Source organism: Solanum stenotomum, chromosome 3, assembly GCF_019186545.1.
Source record: "Solanum stenotomum isolate F172 chromosome 3, ASM1918654v1, whole genome shotgun sequence".
Taxonomy (NCBI): domain Eukaryota; kingdom Viridiplantae; phylum Streptophyta; class Magnoliopsida; order Solanales; family Solanaceae; genus Solanum; species Solanum stenotomum.
In genome coordinates this window covers 56,046,242-56,055,079 of record NC_064284.1, presented here as the reverse complement: position 1 = coordinate 56,055,079, position 8,838 = coordinate 56,046,242, and positions in this window count along the sequence as shown.

The following is an 8,838-nucleotide window of genomic DNA, read 5'->3' as shown; positions in this document are numbered from 1 at the left end:
ACCCTATTGAGCCTTATCCTTTTCTTGAAAGAAACTTGAACAATTGTGATCCCTCTTTATCCATCTACCCATAACTTTCATGAAGTGTGGTTTGTGTGAATAGCCAACTTAGGCCAAAATAAGTTGGGGGTGTGGTGAAAAGAGAAGGAAAATCAAGAAGTGTGAGAAATCCCCTTTTTTAGTAATGGTTGTGAAAAAGATGGAACCCATTCATGTAAAAAAAAAAAAGAAGTAAAGAAAAGAATGAAAAAGTTGTGAAATAAAGTGAGGAAAATTGCAAAAGAAATGGGGTGTTCGGTAATTTATATGAAGTTGAATAATGGGGTGGATTATGAGCATGTTTGAAATGTTAAAGAAAAGGAGAAAAGTGATGTCCATGTCACACTTCATGAAGGTAGAAGCCACTGAGCCTAAATGACCATACCTTGACACTCCACCCTGTCACAAGTTGTGAAAAGACCTTTGTAATCTTGAGTGAGCTGAAACGAATGTTGATTGGAAAATAAGGGCAAACCTATGGGTGAAGTCATGCATGTGTTCATCTTTGTGATTATGAGAGTTGTATGTGATTCCACAACATTAACATTGTTGAGAAAATGTGTGTGAATATGGAATCATCTTTCTTGTGAGGGCATTTGATCACCTTTGTTGAGCTTGAACTTGCATTTAAGGCAAGTATTGTGAACTTGAGTAACTTTGATAATGGTGAGTCACAAGTTGAATCTTTGAGTGCACAATTAAGCATTGTATGAGTAAATTGAACCTTGTTGTGTGCATTCATGTTGAGTCTTATGCAGCACTTTTTGAGACATTCTTTTTGAACTGCTGATCTTGAGTTTTACTTGAGGAAAAGCAAAAGTTTAAGTTGGGAATGTTGATGAGTCCAAGATTTGGACTCATTTGAGGCATTGTTTTGATAGTTTTAGTGTCCTCAAATGCCTAATTTATGCTATAGATTTATGTTAAAACCTTGATTTTTAGGTACCTGAATTGAGGAGAAAAGCAAGGACACTAACAGGGAAAACGGAACAAAATAAGCTAAGGAAGAGAGGAAAAGCAAACCTGGTGATCACCAAGAGCACTCGGCGAATCGCCGAGTTGCCCCTAACCCACCTAATTTTACAGTACCCTCTGCCTGAAATAAGAGAAATTTAGGTGAATTGTACTCCATATCGGCAGATCGCCAAACCAATCGGCGAGACAAAACGGTACCGTCGAATGCTCTAAACAAGAAAAAAATGAAATCGAGTTGGTGAGCTAAAGGACTAAAGGGCGAATCACAGAGGTGATCAGCGATCCCGATGCAGACCGAATAAAGTTACAGTGCTTGGTGGATGAAAAACGTGAAGAAAAAAGGCGATGGATAAGGATGATCGGCGAGTCGGCGAAGCCCGATTTTCCTCGCCAATCAACCCTAAAAAGGCACATCTCAGATCAGTATAAAGTGACTTTTGGAAGAGAGAGAAGGGATTTAGCCATTGTGGAACAAAATATAGAGAACAAAAACAGTATCTTTATTGATTTTAAGCAATTTTTGGCAAGAGATTTAGATTGGGTGTTGTAATATAAAAGATATTATTCATCTTAGAACTTTGATTTTCAATACCCAGGTATGGAGCATGTATTAGGTACTGAATTTCTTTCTTTTATGATGATTAGCTAAAACCCCAATCTTGGGGGTTTGACAATGTGATTAATTGCTGATTTTGGCTTGATGGGTGTTCGTTGTTATCAATTTTAGTGCTAATTCGAAGTGGGTTTGACTTATTATTGTTGTTTAACTACTCTATTGTTAGTTTATTTCAATATAATTTAGTGTTTTATGCTTGCTTGAGAGAGAAGTGTGAAACTAAGGTGATAAGTTGGCACTCGTAGTTATTGGGTCATGGTGGGTTCAACTTTAAAGAGTGAATCCCAAGATTCATTTTATTTATTCAACTCGAGAGAGTGAATTTAGTGAGGTTGTGGGCTGGTCTCCATGTGTAGCACATTGAGGTTCGAGAGAACTCAATTGAAGCGAGGTAGTTGTTCGAGAGAAAAGTACCTCATCTAAAATTCATCTTATCCACAAAGAGTTAGTACTTTTGGTTATCAATTAACATCCATCGAGTTGAGTTAGCAATTGATTGGTCAATCCCCCAAATATATTTCTTTTATTTGATTGTTCTTAGTTAATTATTGAGATTGATTACTGGCTAACAAACCCCTTACCTTGACATTAATGTCACCCTTCAAATTTTATTAGTGGTTTCCAAAAACCTTTATTCCTTCAGCTAGAAAAATCACTATTGTAACTTCATACTTAAATTCAAAATAAAACTACTCTCTGTGGGATCGACCACAACTCTTTTGTTGGATTTATACTGCTTAACGATCGTCTACACCTAGTATCAGATGAGGTGTAGTTGATACATTAATCAACTACCCAGGTCAATCAGTAGGATATGGTGGCAGCCCTGCAACAGACTAACACTACTACAACAAGAATCCAAGACTTTACTCGGATAAACCCTACAAAGTTTCATGGGTCTAGGTCAGGATGAGATCCACAATAATTTCTCGACGACATCAAAAATGTAACAAACATTATGGGAGACACTCAAGCCGAGAATGCAGATTTGGCCACCTATTAGTTGAAGGGAGTGGCCTACTCTTGCTACCAGCAGTGGGAGGAATCTTGTGGTATTAATGTATGTCCAGAAACTCTTTCAGAACCCTTATCAATCTCTAATCCAGTTGGTGACCCAGTTATAGCTAGACGGGTATATAGAAATTATCCTGTCACAGTCTCTCAGAAAGTCACCTCTGCAGATCTTTTAGATATAGAAATGGTAGATTTTGATATCATTCTAGGCATGGATTAGTTACATTCCTATTATGCCTCAGTCGATTGTAGAACTAGGATTGTTCGGTTTCAGTTTCCAAACGAGCCAGTGTTAGAGTGGAAGGGTAGCAGCTCTGTGCCTATGGGTTGATTCATTTCTTACCTTAAGGCAGAAAGATTATTTCCAAGGGGTATATCTATCATCTTGTTCGGGTTAAGGATTCAAACTCCAAAACCGCAACTCTTGAGTCAGTCCCAATAGTAAATGAGTTTCCAGAAGATCTTCTAGGAGTTCCTCCTGAAAGGGAAATCGCCTTCAAAATAGATCTCCTTCCAGATACCCATCCCATTTCAATTCCTCCTTACAGAATGGCTCCAGCCGAGCTTAAGGAATTGAAAGAGCAGTTGAAAGAAATTATAGATAAAGGCTTCATCAAACCTAATATCTCTCCATGGGGTGCTCCAGTGTTGTTCGTGAAAAAGAAAGATGGTTCCCTCAAAATGTACATTGACTATCGTCAGTTGAAAAAATTCACCATCAAGAATAAGTATCACATCCCCTATATTGATGACTTTTTCGACCAACCTCAAGGTGTTATTTGTTTTTCTAAGATAGACCTCAGATCCGGCTATCATCAGCTCAGAGTCAGAGATAGTGACATTTCAAACACAGCTTTCAGAACTCGGTATGGTCATTATGAATTTGTAGTTATGTCTTTACTACTAACAAATGTTCATGCGGCTTTCGTGGATTTAATGAACAGGGTGTTCAAATAGTATTTGAACCTGTTCATCATCGTCTTTATTGATGATATCCTCATCTATTCCCAGAGTGAGGAAGAGCATGTGACTCATCTGAGAGTTGTTCTGCAAACTCTCAAAGATCGCCAGCTATTTGCTAAGTTCAGGAAATGTGAATTCTGGTTACAATTTGTCGCTTTCCTTAGTCATGTGGTATCCAGCGAAGGGATCCGAGTGGATTCTCATAAAATTGAGGCAGTACAGCACTAGCCCAGACCCACCTCCCCAATAGATATCATAAGTTTCTTGGGTTTGGACAGATATTATAGGAGATTTGTTGAAGGATTTTCATCCATAGCTTCCCCATTAACTAAGTTTACTCAGAAAAAGGTCAAGTTTCAATGGTCAGATGAGTGTGAGAAAAGCTTCTCAGAACTGAAGACTAGGTTGACTACAGCTCTTGTCTTGACTCTACTAGATGGTTCAGATGGGTATGTAATTTATTGTGATCCACCCAGGGTCGGCCTAGGTTGTGTGTTGATACAGCGAGGTAAGGTCATAGCTTATGCTTCTATACAACTTAAGGTCCATTAGAATAACTACCCGACTCATGACCTCGAGCTTACAACCATAGTATTTGTCCTTAAGATTTGGAGACACTACTTGTATGGCGTTCATGTTGATGTGTTCACAGATCATAAGAGCCCTCAATATGTGTTCACCCAAAAAGAGTTGAATCTTCGTCAGAGGAGATGGCTTGAATTCCTCAAAGACTATGACATGAATGTGCTTTACCATCCCGGTAAGGCCAATGTAGTGGTTGATGCTCTCAGCAGACTGTCTATGGGAAGTGTAACACATGTTGAGCAAGAAAGGAAAGAGCTAGCCAAAGATGTTCACCGGCTTGCTCGCTTAGGAGTTTGTCTTACGAACACATCAGATAGTAGGGTGATAGTTCAAAATAGATCAGAATCTTCATTGGTAGTGGAGGTTAAGGAGAAACAGGATAGTAATCCTATTTTACTTCAGTTGAAAGGTGTAGTTCATCAGCAGAAAGTCCAGGTTTTCACCCAAGGGGTGTGCTTCGTTACCAGGGCCGTTTGTGTGTTCCTAATGTGGGTGAGTTGAGGCAGCAGATCCTTACAGAGGCTCATAACTCCAGGTATTCCATTCATCCAGGTGGCACTAATATGTACCATGATCTACGGGAAGTCTTTTGGTAGAATGGCATGAAGAGGGACATAGCAGATTTTTTGGCTAAGTGCCCTAATTGTCAACAGGTTAAGGTAGAACATCAGAAACCAGGAGGTATAACTCAAGAGATTAATATTCCTACGTGTAAGTGGGAAGTGATAAACATGGAATTGATCATGGGTTTACCTCGTACTCGCAGACAGCATGACTTTATTTGGGTGATAGTGGACAGAGTTACTAAGTCCGCTCATTTCTTGGCTGTCAAGACTACAGATTCAGCGGAGGAATGCACCAAACTCTACATCCATGAGATAGTCAGGTTGCATAGGGTTTTCTTGTATATCATCTCAATAGAGGTCCTCAGTTTACCTCTTATTTCTGGAAATCATTTCAGAAAGGTCTTGGTACTAAGGTAAATCTCAGTACAACATTTCATCCATAGACAGATGGTCAGGAACAGTGTACCATTCAGACCTTAGAGGACATGTTAAGAACTTGTGTGATCGATTTCAAGGGAAGTTAGGATGATCACCTACCCCTTATAGAGTTCACGTATAATAATAGCTTTTATTCCAGTATTCAGATGTCCCCGTATGAGGCACTATATGGGCTTGATGCAGGTCCCCGATTGGTTGGTTTGAAGTAGGTGAAGTAGCATTGATTGGGCCTGATTCGGTTCATGAAGTTATGGAAAAAGTTCAGCTCATTAGAGATAGACTAAAGACAACTCAGAGTCATCAGAAGTCCTAAGCAGATATGAGGAGAAGGGACTTAGAGTTCGAAATCGATGATTGGGTTTTCCTGAAAGTGCCACCTTTGAAGGGGGTGATGAGATTTGGCAAGAAAGGAAAGCTCAGTCCTAGATATGTAGGTACTTACAAAATCCTAAAAAGGGTTGGTAATATGGCTTATGAGTTAGAGTTGCCAGCAGAACTAGCAGCGGTTCATCCAATCTTTCACATTTCCTTGTTGAAAAAGTGTATGGGTGATCTAGCATCGATAGTACCATTAGAGAGTGTGGTTGTGAAGGATAGTCTCACTTATGAAGAGGTTCTAGTTGAGATTCTTGACCGCCAGGTTTGTAGGTTGAGAAATAAAGAAGTCACTTTAGTGAAGGTTTTGTGGAGGAGTCAGTCCGTAGAGGGAGCTACCTAGGAAGCAGAAGCAGCCATGAAGGCCAAGTATCCTCATCTCTTTCCGTCCGATTATGTTTTGGCTTGAGTTAATAGTTCCTCTCCAGTCTCTCAGTTTACTCTTGTGTAAATTCAATCTTAGTATCTTGTTCCTGCAGTTGTTCTTGCATTTTAGCATATTGCATGTTTTTGGACCTCAGTTTAGTTAGATATCAATTTCTACTACTTAGTGGTAGGAATTACAGCTCCTTCCCTCCATACTTAGCTAGTTTAGACTTCATTCGAGGACGAATGTTCCCGAGAGGGAGATGTTTTAACACCTCAAAAAAACACACTTGGACTTTTCAGCAGAAACAGGTGAACCACGGAGGGGTTCACGGACAGTGATCAGGACCACGGTCTATCACCCTCATCATGGTTCACACCCACCCAAAAGTGGTGGACCACGGGACCCTTCACAGGTTGTGGACCACCACACAATCCGTGGGAAGGCTCGTGGAGGCAAGGCAGAATCACCCAGCTCTGGCCTCAAACCACAGAGCCCACCACGGTCCGTGGTCATGATGACAGGTTGTGGAAGGGTTCGTCGTCTTCAGCCAGTAGACCCCAGCCCAAGTGAAGAACCACGATGGCCTTCATGGTCCGTAGTCCTTCACACAGGCCGTGGTAAGGCTCATGGTTGGACCCCTTCCCCCCTAGAACCAGTAGACCATGGCCAAAAACCACGACCCACTTGAGAGGTCGTGGTCCCAACGACGGACCGTCAGTGGGGTAGTGGTCGGCCTCGTCAGCTTTTAAGTTAGGGTCGTTCTAGTCTTTTCCCCTACGCATGGGCATTTAAACTACGTCGTTTTACACCTAAGTTAAGTCGTTTTACTCAGTTTAAGCCTAATGACTTAGTCAGAACCTAACCAAAATCTTTATTCACCCAAAATACCAAAACTTAAAGCAAAAAGAGAAGAAAGAAGCGCCAGTTTTCTCAAGAACACGCAACAAGTTTTCTTCAATTCCAACCCTGAAATCAAAGGATTTCTCCGTAGGTTTCATCACCAGGTAAGTGGATTTCACTAGTGGGTTCCTTTCATCCACTAGGTCCCTAGAATTCAGTCATATATTTGATTCTACGTGGCTTGTTTAGACCTAGAGTTTCTAAATCCTTGGATAATTGTTGTGATTTAGCTGATGTAGTATTCTTAATCAAAATATCATAATTTCTTGGAAACGTTGTTTAATTCCATGCATACTACTCAGAATCCTAGTTTGTGTAGATTCTCTTAGTTCATGAATTGCACTTGCTAGGTCAGTTAAATAAATAATTATGCTTCAGTTTTGAATGTTACATTATCAATATATAAATGTTGCATTCTCAGATTTGCATGTCAATATTTTGAGCTATTCTGTATGTTAGTATCTCAGTTACATTTCAATCATATACATATTCAGTTGGGAGTAGACTTAGCACCGAGTTGGACTAGGGTTCAGCGTACCCTCATAGTCCCAGAACAGTCCCCTCTGTTGGGCATCAGATTTAGTGATCACGCTAGTCATGCCTTTATACCTCCTGGTAAGTTATATTGGCTCCTCTCGATGGGTCGTATACATCGGACTCCACAGTTAGCTCACGTAGTTTTATATTGGTTAATAGTAGCTCCCACAATCAGACTCTTAGTGCATTTGACCAGGTTTTCATTATATACTTTAGTATTTTGTTTAGCATGTCATATTCATGATTAGTACTTGGTCATTGCATTCAGTTCAGCTTTTCAGTTATATTTTTAGTTTTACATTCTTGCTCAGTTTACAGTATTGCTTAGTTATGCCTTGTTTCAGCTTAGATATGTTTGTTTAGCTTAGTATTTATATCATACATGCTTAGTACATTCAAAGTACTGATACATACTCTGCGCTACATCCTTTTATGATGTAGGTTCAGGTACTCAGCGTCTAGATCGCGCTTAGATCGATTCTCAATCCGCATTCAGCAGCTTCAGTGGTGAGTCCTCATACTTTGAGGACAATAGACATGCTTTCATTTTAGTCTTTTAATTCAGTTTTGTTAGAGTTAGCTGGGGGCATGTCCCAGCAACTCGACTCGACCAGAGGCTTTTTCGGACATAGTAGTTGAATCAGCTTGACTTGTTGAGTTTGATCTTTCGGTTGTTATTAAACTCTTAGTATATTTCATATATTCAGACTAGTTGGGCATTCCCCATTTTCAGTTATCCACTGTTTTAGCTTTTGCATAGTATCTATTTTATTTAGTATCTCTATGTATGCTTATGATATGCCAGACACAGGGTTAGCTTGGGGTCACTCATGATCCTAGATCCCGTGTTACGTCAAGGGGGTAGCCTCGGGGCGTGACATCCACGGTTTTTAGACCTCTTCCGTAAAGCTCAAGTTTAAGCACAAAATTTTACCATGTCTGGATAACTTCTATGGATACCACGACCCATAGAACACTCTATGACCCATCCTGGCTATTCATAGGTGAAATATCAGAGACTTCACATTTTCCAAATATCAATCCAATCCAACGACTGTCTTTCTATGTCCCGTAGAACTTCTTATGGTTTGTAGGTAGGACTCATAAACCTTTGCATCTATGCCAAAATTGCAACTTTTTCCCTTCTAATCCAGCTTCTAAATTCCTAGGTGTTACATAGGGTCATCCTATACTTTGTTGGGGTATGGGATGCTAACTACAATTATGGATCCATCGAATAAGCCTTCTTGAGGCAGTGAGGAGTCGCCAAAAAGTCAGTATGATCCTATCCTACGCTGGCTACATAGTTTATGGGGCTTCGATTACCCAATTTATGCTCAATAATATGCTAAAAATAATTAAAATTTATATACTCAATAGTCCTCTGAGAGAATTTTACCTTTTTCTTCACTTTTCTTAACTGAAATACCTTTCAGAAAATCAATTATACTATTTTTCTT